The sequence below is a fragment of the Eupeodes corollae genome, chromosome 1 (assembly GCF_945859685.1).
Source record: "Eupeodes corollae chromosome 1, idEupCoro1.1, whole genome shotgun sequence".
NCBI classification, from domain to species: domain Eukaryota; kingdom Metazoa; phylum Arthropoda; class Insecta; order Diptera; family Syrphidae; genus Eupeodes; species Eupeodes corollae.
Genome location: NC_079147.1, coordinates 221,963,226 through 221,977,187, shown reverse-complemented (window position 1 = coordinate 221,977,187; position 13,962 = coordinate 221,963,226). Strand labels below are relative to the sequence as shown.

Sequence of the window (13,962 nt, the reverse complement as noted above, 5' to 3'; positions counted from 1 at the left end):
TGTTTGTAATGTTCGTAGGAATTAAATTGAATTCAAAACTTTTTTATTTTGCGTTAATGTACATAACATTTTAAATTATTTATTTTCTAAATACACTCCTTGTCAACTGAATACGCACAAACATTTTTGAATATATTTTATCCATTTTTTCCAATCAGTGATGGTTATTATGCCATCTGTTGATGGTTAAAATTTTCGTAACATATAAATAACAGAATTTCAAAGTCTCATCCAAGAACAACCGTGAGTTTTTCCTTCAACCACTTCCAAAGTAGAAGTTTTTCTTTGAGTCAACTGAATAGGTACACAAATTAAAATTGGTATTGGAATGGAATGAAACAATTTTTTGTTTAAGTTTAGTAGTGAGTACTTCCACCTTTATTTTTAATAACTTCGTAAATTCGATCCGGCATGGAATCGTATAGCTTTTTAATGTAGTTTAACGAAATTTCGCTCCACGCTAATTTGACTGCAGAAATCAGTCTTCGAACTGACTACCACCCCCAGACATTTTCTATGATGTTTAGATCAGGTGAGTACGGCGGCTATTGAAGCAACTGCACTTGTTCCTTCTCTATCCATGTTTGTATTATGCGCGCTGAGTGAATAGGCGCATTATCATGTTGGTAGGTGTAGTTTATGTGTCCAAAGATGTTAGAAAATTTAGGAAAATTTCTTGCCAAAATTACTTTATACCCAGCTGCTGTCATTTTTGATGTTACAACCTCGAGCTCAACTGTTCCATAATAACTGACTGCTCCACATATCATGACACCTTCTTCACGACTATGATGGCGCTTTAAAAATCTTTTTTTCTTTTCTTAAGTCGTGAAAATAGAAGTTAAACCCATCAGGGCCATCGAAATTAAACTTTTTTTCATCTGAAAAAAAACGTGATACCATTCTTTTTTTCAACTCATGTGAAGTCTTGAAAAATCTAATCGCAACATTATGCGTTTACGCCGACTTTTTGTTTTATTTTTGGCACAGAATCAGAAGAATTTGATGCACATCTTAAAATTCTTCGTCTCTCATCTGCTGTTGTTGCTGTTTTTTACCTCCCTTCATGTTTTTGCCGCATGCATCTTTATTTTTCAAGTAAGAATATGGCTATTGCACGTCCAGTTAGGCCTTGGTCTCTAAGTAAATAGATTTTAGCTTTTTCAACACTGTTAAGACACATAAATCTTCCCATTTTTCTTTAAATTTGAAATCAAGAATTAAATTCTACTTAAAACACTAAAATCGTTAATTTAAACTGTCAAGCTCTCCAAAAAACTTATAAACAACGAAGAAAATGGCTTTGTACCTATTCTACTACTTTGCATATAAAACACTTTGCAAGTGGTTGAAGAAAAATTCACGGTTGTTTTTGGATAATTCTTCGGGAATCATCTGCCTAACATCTTAAGGGAAAAGTTAGCATCAACGGATGGCATAATAACCATCACTGTTTGGAAAAAATGGATAAAGTATATTAAAAAATGTTTGTGCGTATTCAGTTGACGAGGAGTGTATTAAAATAAAATTTATATTTTACTGCTTTAAACTTTGTTGCTAAAAGTACTACTTTCAACTGAGTAATGAATCGGAAATTCAGTCCTAATCCAATCTTACAGCTCTAATCCATCAACTTTTGACCAAGGGACGATCCAGGGTTAAGTCAAGTTGTAAAGGGTTTAGGGCGGGAATAAAACAAAATTATTTTTTTATTTGAAACGCGCATGTATGTATGCCATTAAGTGTGGATCAGGCTGAATTTGAGCGATGTCCGTGTTTATGTTCATCTTTAGGGCATCGGTGGATGTAGTTTATCTGCATAGACCTGCGATTTCAAGAAACCCCATAGGAAAAAGTCTAACGGGGTCAAATCTTATGACCTTGGTGGCCTATTCAAATCACCCCTGCGAGAGACAACCTTACCGAGTTATTCAATTATCAATGACAATTATCAATGAATCGTACATGCAATATGTCAATAGTGGCTATTGCTGTGTGGCACGTAGCATCTTCCTACTGGAACCACATGTCGTTATGTAACGCTCGCTGTTGAACGTGACCGCCTCACTAACGTTATTTTCAAATTCCACACCAAGCGGTAATTTATTAGGATACATTATTGCCTGGTGAACTTCCTGTCGGTTGGTGTCGTCCCATATTCGGCAATTTTGCTTCTTTATATAACCATTCCTCCAAAAATGCGCCTCATCACTAAAGATGATTTTTCGGCCAAAATTGGGGTCCTCTTCCAACCGATTCGAAGCCCAGTCAGCGAACAAACGGCGTTGTCTATGGTCATGAACTTTGAGCTAGTGGGTCATTTGGAACTTGTACGGGTGTAGGTCCAAGACCCCACATAAAATTCGCCAAGTTAAAGTCTGCGAAAGGCCAAGTTCTTGTGCCCTGCTAGGAATAGACTGCATCGGGTTCTGCGATGTTTTCGTCCGTTCTTACGATTGTTAGCTGATTGTTTACTGAACCGTTCGTCTCAAATTTGGCCACCAAACGTTGAAGAGTCGACTGTGAAGGGCCATCACGTCAACTGTAAAATGGGCCCAATGCGCGGGTTATTATTATCTTGATTGGTTGATCATAAAATATCTGTTATGTATTTTATCTTGTTACCTGTGGTAATCTTTATTAGGATGTTTTTAAATCATTAGCGATCTTATTTATTTTATTATTTTTAGCTTGAGGTACAGTTGAGTGTTTATAACTCGCGCAACGTTTGTGTTAATGTACCCTAATTTTAGTAATAAAGTTTTATTATTTAAACGTGCTGTTTAACTGGCATAAAGAACTGAATAATAAATAAAATATTTGACAAATGCCACTAAAACCACGGGGTGCCAAAATCTTCCCTTCCCAATTGAAAACCCCTTTGTACGTAAAGATGTTATCTACAAATTTGATATTAATCTAACGATATTCACCAAAAAGCGGTTAACTGTCAAAAACAACTAAAATCGTCGTTTTCACACAATTTACAATTTTCCAAGAAACTTTGGTAATGCTTTAAACTTTTTCATAAGATCATTACTGAGAAAAAGATAAAATATTCAGGATTTTAAGAAGAAACCTTGAAAAAGACATCACCAATTTAATATTAAGTTGCCTTTAAATTCCAAAAACTCGTCTTCAATTCTATCTTGTTTTTTTTTTGTTTTTGACGCAAATAAATAGTGTAAGACTTTTGTAAAGTTTTTTTTTTATTTTAAAATTGATTTTTTATTGAATACAAAAACATTTAAGATCTTAAAAATTAAAGAAACTACTTTTAGAGGTAAATTTGCTTTGGATGGTCTAGTCTAGAACTCAGATTTTCACACGAATTTAAAGAATATAAATTTCCAAAACACTTAAATTGCTGAAAAAGTGACCGTTTCGTTAAACTAATGGCAAATTTAAAACATAGTAAACGTTTTATATTAATTAATTTATTAATTAATACAAAATACTTAAATCTTTCGAGAACGAAAATGAAAATAGATTCTGCAACGAGTTTGTTCTCAGCTTATTTGTTTCCCTTAATTTGCTTTTATTCAATTTTTAAAGAAATTAGGTACTTAAGTGCACCTATGTATTTCCTGAAATTCAAAAACCAAACATTTTTCTCTCTACAATTTCTTAATCTTGTGGCCTTTAAGATCAAAATATTTTTATAAATTTTTAGAAAAATAGACTTCCAAAATTATGTCCGAAAAAAATATGTCAAAAAAAGCAAGAAAATTCGTCATAACAGATTCTATTTCATTTTCCCACTAAAAAAGATCACATTTTTCTGGAAAACTTTTTCATTTTAGAGTTGCTACATTTATATTTGTGTAACGTTTTAGAAAGCTGTTGGAATCTTGGAATGCAGGGAGTCGTCCAAATTAAATAGTAAAATTATATCTTGCTCGACAACAGTGTTCTTAAGTAGTTTAATAACTAAAGTTGTCATCACTTTAGCCCTTGAAATATGCAAATGTAAGGTAAAAACACACATTAAGTTATTTAACATAATGTTCTTTAATGAACATTAAAACACACTTTTAAGCGATTCTTAAGAACTCGTCTTTATGTTAAGTGTGTGAACAGTTTTAAATTGATTTAAATAAGTTTTCGTTATTTGTAAAAAAAATGTCAATTGGATTTTCCTAAAAAACACACTAAAAGTTAGCAACAATATTTTTAATATTTGTTTTTGTTCTCTACATTTAGTCGATAACTAATTTCTACAATTTTAGCAGCAGTTTTTGAAAGTTTTTAATTCTAATAAAAAAATTCTCATAAGATTTTCCTAGGAACATTATGTTACGTTAACAAAAAAATTTTGAGAGAATCAAATAATTTTGAAGTCAATACCTCGCGAAATATTCAAATCGAACCAATTCTGCTTAAATAAAATAAATAAATTAGGTGGCGCAACAGTCCATGAAGAACCAGTGCCTAGTGGCTTACAACTCTCAAACATTCCTGTTAGCGATTAATGTTCGACAATTCTGCATAGCATTCTTTTTAGGACTTTTCTAAAAATGTTAAAAAATGTAAGAAACAATATTTCTTAGAATATAAAATTAGTTTGAAGGCAATATCTTAAATTGTTGGCAAGATATTCGAGTCGAAAGTCAATTTTTACCAAGTAAATAGTGTTGTTTATGTTTTTATTTTTTGTAAAAAATGTATCAAAAGTCAAAAACAGTATTATTCATTGCATAAAATTAGTTCTGATGGTAATATCATTTTTTGTTCGTGAAATATTTGAGGTGACAAATATGTTTTTCACGCTGTAGTTAAAAAATCATGGACTCAATTCTTTTGAAAGTTCTTTCTTAATCTTTCGATATTGACTAAAAACGAAAAACGGTATCCCGACAGTACAGACGTACGTATGTACATACACAAATACAGAAAGATCTCTAAATATCTTTGGTTTAGATTCTAGTGACCTTGAAACGTAAAGAATAATGTCATAATTTGTAAATCGAAAAATAAAACCAATTACAATTCGTATGGTGAGGTAATAATAAAAGTGCGTATACACCAAGTAAACTATTTTTGTAGTGAAGTTAATAGAGAGAATAAATCAGATGATGATTTATTGAAATTTATCTTAATCGCGCTTAAAATTGTCGAAAGTAAAAAACGCTGTACAGCAAACTTTATTAAAGCACTTCTTCAATAAAATAATAAAAACAATAAAAACAAAAAAATGTACTGGATTTCGATTTATATTTAGATTTTATTTAAACATACATTTTTAATAATAATTTGGTTAATACAATCATTATGATGCATGGCATTGCCGTCTGCCTGATTGACAACTAAAAAGATAGCTTTATATAAATTTAACAAGAAAGTGTAGTTTAAGATTAAAACGCTTCATTTAAAATTTTAAGTCTATAATTACGTGCGGTTTTGCAATATGCATATAACTTTGTGACATCCATTTTCTGTAGAAGGTTTGAGATATCAATATTTGAAAGAAAGTCACTGCCTAGGAAAAGTATTCTTATTACTTTTAATATCGCACATCGTCCAACAAAATGAAAAATATCATCGCGCTCCTTCAAGTTGCACAGGTTGCATAAAATCGGTAAGTCCTCACGGTGAGGAATGTAGTTTAGATTAAAGAGTTCTCCTCTTAGCAGGAACATGCATGAAATTTGTTCGAACATGCACGAAATTCGTTTGATGGTATATTCGTCCTGGAAGTAGTTTCTTGCCCTGAGATCGTAGACTATTCTGTAAATCATGCGGTGCAGTGAGCTTTTGGTCTGCTCAGTGTATTGCGTTCTTGAGGCTTCATCCAGACGACGAGCTATTAGGCGATATAAAATTGGCTTCCAAGAGGAAAGGTTACTGTAGTTTAGGACAACATCCAGCTGTTCGGCTAGTTCTATCCAGTCTTTGAACCATCCATTTCGGGATTTGATTGTTTGAAGAACTACTTTCTTTGGGAGACGATAACTTGGCAAATCCAGAGCTTTGAGGATGTAATCGACCTGAAGCTTGACTGTTTTTATAAATAAAGGCGATTAACCCATTTTCAGCATGATCATGTAGTTTAGTTTGGCGTACTCGAAGGAAGGTGGAAAATCCAGATTACATCTATAATTTATTTTAGTAATTTAACGATATTCACCAAAGACCTGTTTGCTGTCAAAAACAACTAAAATCTTTGTTTTGACACAATTTTTAATTTTCCAAAAAACTTTGGTAATGCTTTAAATTTATTTCAAAAGGTTTTTTCCGTAGAGAAAGATCAAATATTCAGGATCTTAAGAAGAAACCTTAAAAAAGAGATCAACAATTTAATATTAAGTTGCCTTTAAATTACTGAAACTCGTCTGCAATTCTATCTTGTTTTTTGACGCACATAAATATTCCAAGGCTTGTTTTTGTAAAGTATTTTTCTTTTACAATTGATTTTCTATGAAATACAAAATCAATTTAGATCATAAAAATTAAAGAAATGTACTTTTTGAGGTAAATTTGCTTTGGATGGTCTAGAACTCAGATTTAAACATGAATTTCAAAAATGTAAATTTCCAAATTGCGCCGCATAAAACATAACTGTTTCCGATACCGCTTTGAAGACCCTGTATTTACTGGTGTGCGTAATTTCTTTATTATTAAAGCATTGCTTTCATGCTACGTTTATAGCTGTTTTTGCATTAATAACTTTGTCAGTGATATGTTTTTCCATGCTCACTAATTTTCACCAATTACAAATTCCGCAAGCTTATTTATCATTAGCTGAAAGGATGGCGGAGTATAAGAGAGCAGAACAATGTCGTCAGCGAAAAGAAGAGCTTTAATGTAAACGCCTGCATACTCGCCTGAATGCTTCGACTACATCATCAATGAAGAGTGCAAACAGGCTTGGACTTAGTGCACAGCCTTGTCTAACTCCTGATTTCGTTTGGAACCATTCTGATAAACACTGGCCATTTCACACTGATGCTGTGGTAGTGTTGTATAAATTGTGCAATACTGTACCGAACTTAAGCGACATTCCTATCTGGAAAAGCTTGTAAAACAGGGCATTGCAATCCACGGTGTCGAAAGCAACTTTAAAATCCACGAAAAATGCAAATAGTTTCTTATTTTTCGATAGAAACGAGTCAGAAATCGAGCAAAGTACAAAAATGTGATCGACGGTGAAGTATCCCGATCCAAAATATTTATTCGTACTATATAAGATTTTTATAAGTATAAATCTTTTGTAAAATGTAAATTGATGCAATTTTCCACTATCTTTTTATCCAACGCACAGAAACTACAAATAAGGTGTAAACGTGCGTGATTCTAAACCTAAATTATTAAAAAATTAATTTTCTTAACAAATTTGTCCGTACATTTTTCCAAATAATGTATAATTAATTGTACTGCTATCAGCAAATAAATTATAGTTAATACCGGTCGAGCAGTTCCTGAGCTTTAAATAAATTTGTCTTCCAGATACATAGCTATCTGCGATGGAAATTATTTGAATCTTATTTTTAGAGTTATTTTATTTGCAGTCTCGATGCAGACAAGTAAGTCGACCTTTTTTCCATTATAATTACTTGTAATTGTAATTGAAAAATGCACTCAATAATTACAACCAAGGTACTTTATTTTCTTATTTATTTATTAATTTAAATCTACACATATAAAGTAACTTAGGATTTCGGGAAATTATTGCGTAAAACGTAACTGACGCAAATAATATTTTATTACATTTTTGATTAATTACTGTAAAAAAGTAATCATTACTCATTTTTTAGTAAATACTTCTGTTTTTAATTACATTTATGTAATAATAATTGTAACACTTCAATTACATTTTAAAGTAATTGAAAAACATTAAGGACTTTTAATTATTTTTTTTTATAATCATTTTTAATATTCTGCTTTAAGGACTAATATCTTATGTGGCCCAAGTAAATTCAATAATAATTGTTCTTCGTTGTGGAATATTTAACGCAATTAAATTATTTTTTCGTATTAACCTATAATCTGGAATTAGTCAACAATTAAAATCGTCATTGCTTTTCATTTGTAATGACGTAATGTGTCTTTTTAATGGTTCATAATTGATTTCGAAAGAAATGCATATTGGTTATCTATGATTCGCTTGAACGTTGATGGGGAATTCTTAATTTGTTTTGCCTTTTCATTTTTACTATTTCTTTGATAATTTTTTTAAATATAAAACGGAGTGTTATTATGTTGGGTGGTTCAGAAGTTTGAAAGCATCAGTGGATTTATGTATAGCTTATAATTTGTTTAATTTTTTCTAAAGTATAATATAGTATTATTACTATATTTTTAATTTTAATTTTGGATTTTTTGGTAAGTCGAATTTGTTATTTGATATTAGTTGAAAAGTATATTTTAATAGTGTTTCGCTTGATAACACATTAAAATGAGGTATGTGCATGGGCATGAATATGTTGAGCAAAGATTCGTAGTACCATATTGTTCTTTAAAAGCAAAGTGAAATTTGCAAAACATAAATATATATAATAATAATATTTTCAAGTAAATCTTTTTTGAGATCGATTTATAGCACACAATAGCTTCCTAGCTGGGTCTAAGAACAATGTAATGACCCAATATTGTTAAATCTCGCTACAAGCTAAACGGTTAGGACAATGGTTATTGATTGTTAACAATAATTGACAATTTTTAGATAAGGAACAGATTGGCTGCGTTCAACGAATTTGATAGCTGTTTTATCAGATACCTACATAACCCAGAAATGCTTGGATACCTTTGGATTCTTTTTTTGACATCGCAGCTGGTTTTTGTGTTTGTTTTTTGAACAGCTGCTCTTTCACACGTAAAATACTAACAAAGTAAAAAATTACGTCATTATAAAAAATAGGACGAAAGCTCCTAATTGACACATTGTAACGATTGTTAAACAAATTTGCACGCACTATCCAGAAAACTTAAACACATCGGGTCTTCTGTATTGAAGCCCGTTTTTGTCCTAGCAATAATAAGATACCAGTTATAGCTATCAATGGTTTTCAAAATTAAACACTTTATTTTGAGATTTAAAGTAAGTTATATTTAGTATCAAAGTGAAGATAATGAAGTGTAGATTTTTTTTTATAAAACATAATTATTTTATTCAATCCAGAACGTTTGTTTTAGTTCATTTTGAATATTTTAATGATGAAATTGTTTTCAATAACAGCTGACTTTTGATTTCATATTTCGAAACAAAATCGTTCCACTAAAAGAGTTTCATTCCATTTCCTCCTGTCAGTTTTCCGTTAAATGTCCAACTCTAGGCTAAAATACTTCAATTCAATCGGGAAATGCTTGATTACAGTCAAGAAATTGGTGTCCGTCTAATGAAAACAGTTTTTAATGAAAGCCATAGGTTATAGATATCATCGAAAATTCCTATCATTGAATCAAGCTTTTCCTGATTAGAATAAAGAATTTAGCTATCATTGAAATCAATCCGAAAATTTGTTTAAATGGATGTTTGATTGTGTTTCCCTTTGTTTAGAAATACAAATTATATACTTATCGCTCGTTAATCACAAAAAGATTTTTTTTTATCATTGAGTTGTGTTCAAATTTGACACAATTCCAATGACAGATTTCTGTCGGTAAAAATTGTTCGGTTGATTCCAATCAGGAATTTATTTTTCATTGACAGACATTTTTAATCATAGCTATAAACGACCTGCCAAAAAATTCCAATGATTAGTATCAATGAAGAAAACCAAAGATAGCTATAAGTTATTGGCCCTTAAGGTTAGAGTTTGTCATGGAACAAATAGAACGCCTTCGGTAGAACAATTATGGGGCCAGTTATTATTAAAATTGATCCAGAAAAAAATTTGAATCGATATTTGACGGTGTTTCCCTTGGATTAGAAATTAAAATTATATGTATACTGATCGATTGGAAATCACACACAAATTTTTTTTGAGAAAAAAGTGTAATTACGCATTTATTTTTCTCTAAAAACGCATTTTTCTATTTTCCCGACGGAAATTCATTTTCCTGAACAGCTGATACTTTTATCTTCGAAAGTGAAACGAATCTCTCCACTGATTTGTGCTCCAATTTCGCACAATTCCATTGACAGATTTCTGTCAGTAAAAATTTGTCGGTGGATTTCAATCAAGAAATTTTTTTCAATGAAAGAATTTTTTAATAATTCTAATGTTTGTTTTCGACAATGGAAACCAATGGTATCTATAACTGACGCCTATTTTAATTGGAAAATTAAACATGAACTAAATAAAAAGTTGTGGGTTAAATAATTTTTTGTTTTTTAGTAGACTGATTGACTCTCTTAATCGCTTTTCAGTCTCGAAACAAGGTTTTTAATAAATAAAATCAATGATATCTATAAGTGGCCCCTAAAACTTTGTATAGTAATGAAAAATTTTACGAAAAAGATATAATGCTGCAACTATGTCGGCCATTTGAACATTTCAGAAATGAAACACTTGACATCCATGTTCAAGTTGGCTTTGAAAACCACCACGACTTAAAAAGAAATATATATACATATATTCCTTGATCTAAATTTCTTTATCTAAAAATTGCTTAATGTTTTGTAAATGATCTCATAAGCTTTAGTATTCATATTTTAAAGCTATTCCATTAGAATATTATTTTATTAGCATAATTTTATTTTGAATTTATGGAAGCATTTGAATAATATGCTTATAATGTTTTAATGCTTAAAAGTCTAAAATATAGCTTTCGAAATCATATTTAAATCTTCAGTTTAAGAGTTTAGCATGATGGTTTTTCAAAGTCAAATAATCCATGAAATTTATGCAACGTTTTATCTTTATCGACTGAACAATGAATGAATACAAAAATATTGGAACTTAAGGACAATATAGCCTTGAGATCTATTCTATTGCTCATCCGGCAGGTCTTCAAAAGGATATAGTTCGCTCCAATGACGTGTGATATTATTTTTTTTCGTTTAGCCTGCTTCCTCACTGCATCGCCACACCATCATCCTATTCCTTATGAACAAAGAACAATATTATATTCCTTTTAAATTATAAAGAGCTCTGTTATGCTTTTGAAGCTACTATGGATTTTGCGACATGGAAGCGAAGTTTTGGTTATGTAAATTTGTATAAAGGTACTCATATAGTTTGTGCTTCCCAGCCACCTACACTCAAAACTCACCCAAGCCATTTTTCCTGTTCATGGAGGGGCTGGATATGGTGTTAAACTTAATTAAATAAATACGCTTCACGTATCGATAACTTTCACTTTGAACATTCGCAAATGTTACTTACCCTTAGCTGATTTAAAATAAAAAGCAATATTCTGGGTTTATGAACGTTAAAAAAAGTTAAATGAAATATCCGACACTACATCAAGGTGGTGGCAAATTATACTTAAAAGGAACGTTTTAAACTTTGACATTTAACAGTTTAAAAGCCATAATTCGCAGAAAAAATATCAACAAAATAAAAGAGTTCTGTTAGGCATAAAAACGCAGCGAGCCACACAAAGTATTGAGGTTTTTAAGTGCACTAAGTTTAAAGTTTATCAATTTTTAAAGACTTTAACTGCATGTTATTAAATATTTACTTACTTACTTAGGTCATCAGACCTGTTAAGTCCCTTGGGAACATCTTACCATAGGGACTCTACTACGCCTGCGCGTCATCATGTTCCGTTTTCAAAGATGTGTTTCAGCTCCCTCCAACTTTTGCCTAGTGGCGCTGATTCCGCCTCGATTGTTTTGCGCCATGTGCTTGTCGGTCGTCCAGCTCTTTTCCTTCCGGTGTGAGTGGATTCCAATGCAGTCGTTAACTTTTCGAAGCGTATCCGATCCATTGCCAATTACGCCCTCGTATTATAGAGTCTATAGGTTTCTTGCCTGTCTTTCTATGAAGGACCTCGTTTGATATACGGTTTGGCCTTAGGATGTTACGAAGTCCTCTATTCACGAAGATTTGCAGCTTTCTTGTAATCACTGAAGTAACCTTCTAAGTACTGCACCCATAAAGAAGCACAGATTGGACATTTGGGCGAAGCAGTCTAGCTTTGTCCTTAAGCTGATACATTTATTCCTCGAAATTTTCGACAACATACCGAAAGCCGCTTTTGTTTTGCCGATGCGGCAGATGACGTCTTGTTCGGTTTCGCCTTCGATGGAAACGATACTTCCAAGGTAATGGAAGCTCTCCAATTGTAAATAGTTATTAAATAGTTAACCAAATCTTAAGTTATTCTTAGACATTGTAAGAAAAAAAGGGTACTAAAATTGTCAATTGTTATACAGGGTTTTCCCATAAGAGGTTTCGTTTTGATATATGTACATACGTTATAAAAAAAAATGAGTCGTTTTTAAGAGAAAGTAATATATTTATTTCATTGTAAAAAATACTTACATTTACGAGAAAAACAATATACATTTTACCAATTCGCACACGTGTGGCTGTATGTCCTCCATAACTTCAGTACTCCATATTCAAGGTCAATTTCGAATCAGTCAATTTCGAATCATCTGTGTAAAGTAAAGAGGTGTTAAATAACAATTGTTTTTTGTTGTAAAATTGTTATTGTGTGGAACGTAATGAATTTTAAACAAAATCACTAGCCATAGTATAGTTATGCAATTCGTCACCACAACAGTTAAATCAACTAATTTAATAAGTAAGGTCCAACAACTCCGCCATTATTAGCCCAATAACCAAACAGTGGCACTAAATGGCGGATGAACGTAACTTCCGAGGTAAATTTCAACGACCTAATCAGAAAACATATGGAGTTGCTGGTTATCGACCTGCTTGAGTTCTTGTGTGAACTGTGTTTTAAGAACTTTCAGTGTTACTTTAAATTTCCAATTTTAATTACCTGGGAAAAAAAGGTCTGTTTTGACAAAGAACTTAGCTGTAGTGTGTTTTTCTTGGGGAAGTCTTTTTTAAAGAAAAGTTAATATCCGATTCGTATAACGATCTCCTGATATTTCTAGATCTTCAAACTCTGCCATTTTTAAACATTTCTGAAAGTTATGGACATATCTTTCGGATCGAAATAAGATTCAAGATAAGATTGGTTGTAGCAACAAAATTTTGAGAAAAATTGTGAAAGTGAATTCTTAACATAAAGTATTCGGAACTGATTTCTGGGATGAAGGACAGGCCGGCCGGCGCGCGCACGACGAAAAAAACCATAATGTGGAAACAGTTCACCGCAAAGTTCATCTTTCTTATTCCTGAGCTCGCAATGATTTTATTGGATTATTTTTCGTACTCTTACTTTTTTATCTAAAGTATGTAAAAGGATGATGCAAAAACAATTTAGCAGCTTCATCAGTCGCAACAACCTTTTAGTCGATGTTCAATCGGGTTTTCGTTCACACCATAGCTGTATTACGGCACTAACTACAATAATCGAATGCATAAGGACTGAACTCGATATTGACAAAGTAACTTTTTTAGTCCTACTAGACTTTTCAAAAGCATTCGAAACTGTGAATCACTCGATACTTCTGAATAAAATGCGTCACAAATTCAACATACCTTCAGCAACTATTAAACTGCTTTCTTCCTTTTTGAATGATAGAAAGCAAGCCGTTTCCTTGAATGAAAATCTCTCCGATTTTCTTCCGATTCAACAAGGAGTTCCCCAATAATCAATTTTATCCCCTCTTCTATTTTCATTATATGTGAACGAAATCGGCTTCATTATAAATGAAGTATCAAAACACTTTTGAATCAAGAACTTGAAAAAATATCTTACTGGGGGTTTTGCAATGGGTTGATTCTTAACGCAAACAAATGTCTGGTTATATTTTTCATTTCATTTCATTTATTACGTATTTTTATATACTAACACAGTAAGATAAATCTTATAAAATAGTGCAAGTTTGTGAATAATATAATACATGGAATATAAAAAAAATTATTGTACATGTTTAGTAATTTATTATGGAAAAGAATAATATAATATTAATAATAAATAGATGTAAACCTAGAT

At 31.6% G+C, this 13,962-nt stretch overlaps 1 protein-coding gene across 2 annotated transcripts in view; it reads left to right on the top strand.

Annotated features, from left to right (window-relative positions):
* LOC129954221 (arylalkylamine N-acetyltransferase 1) overlaps positions 1-13,962 on the top strand; it is a 76,970-nt gene that overhangs the window by 34,099 nt on the left and 28,909 nt on the right. The window lies entirely within an intron of this gene.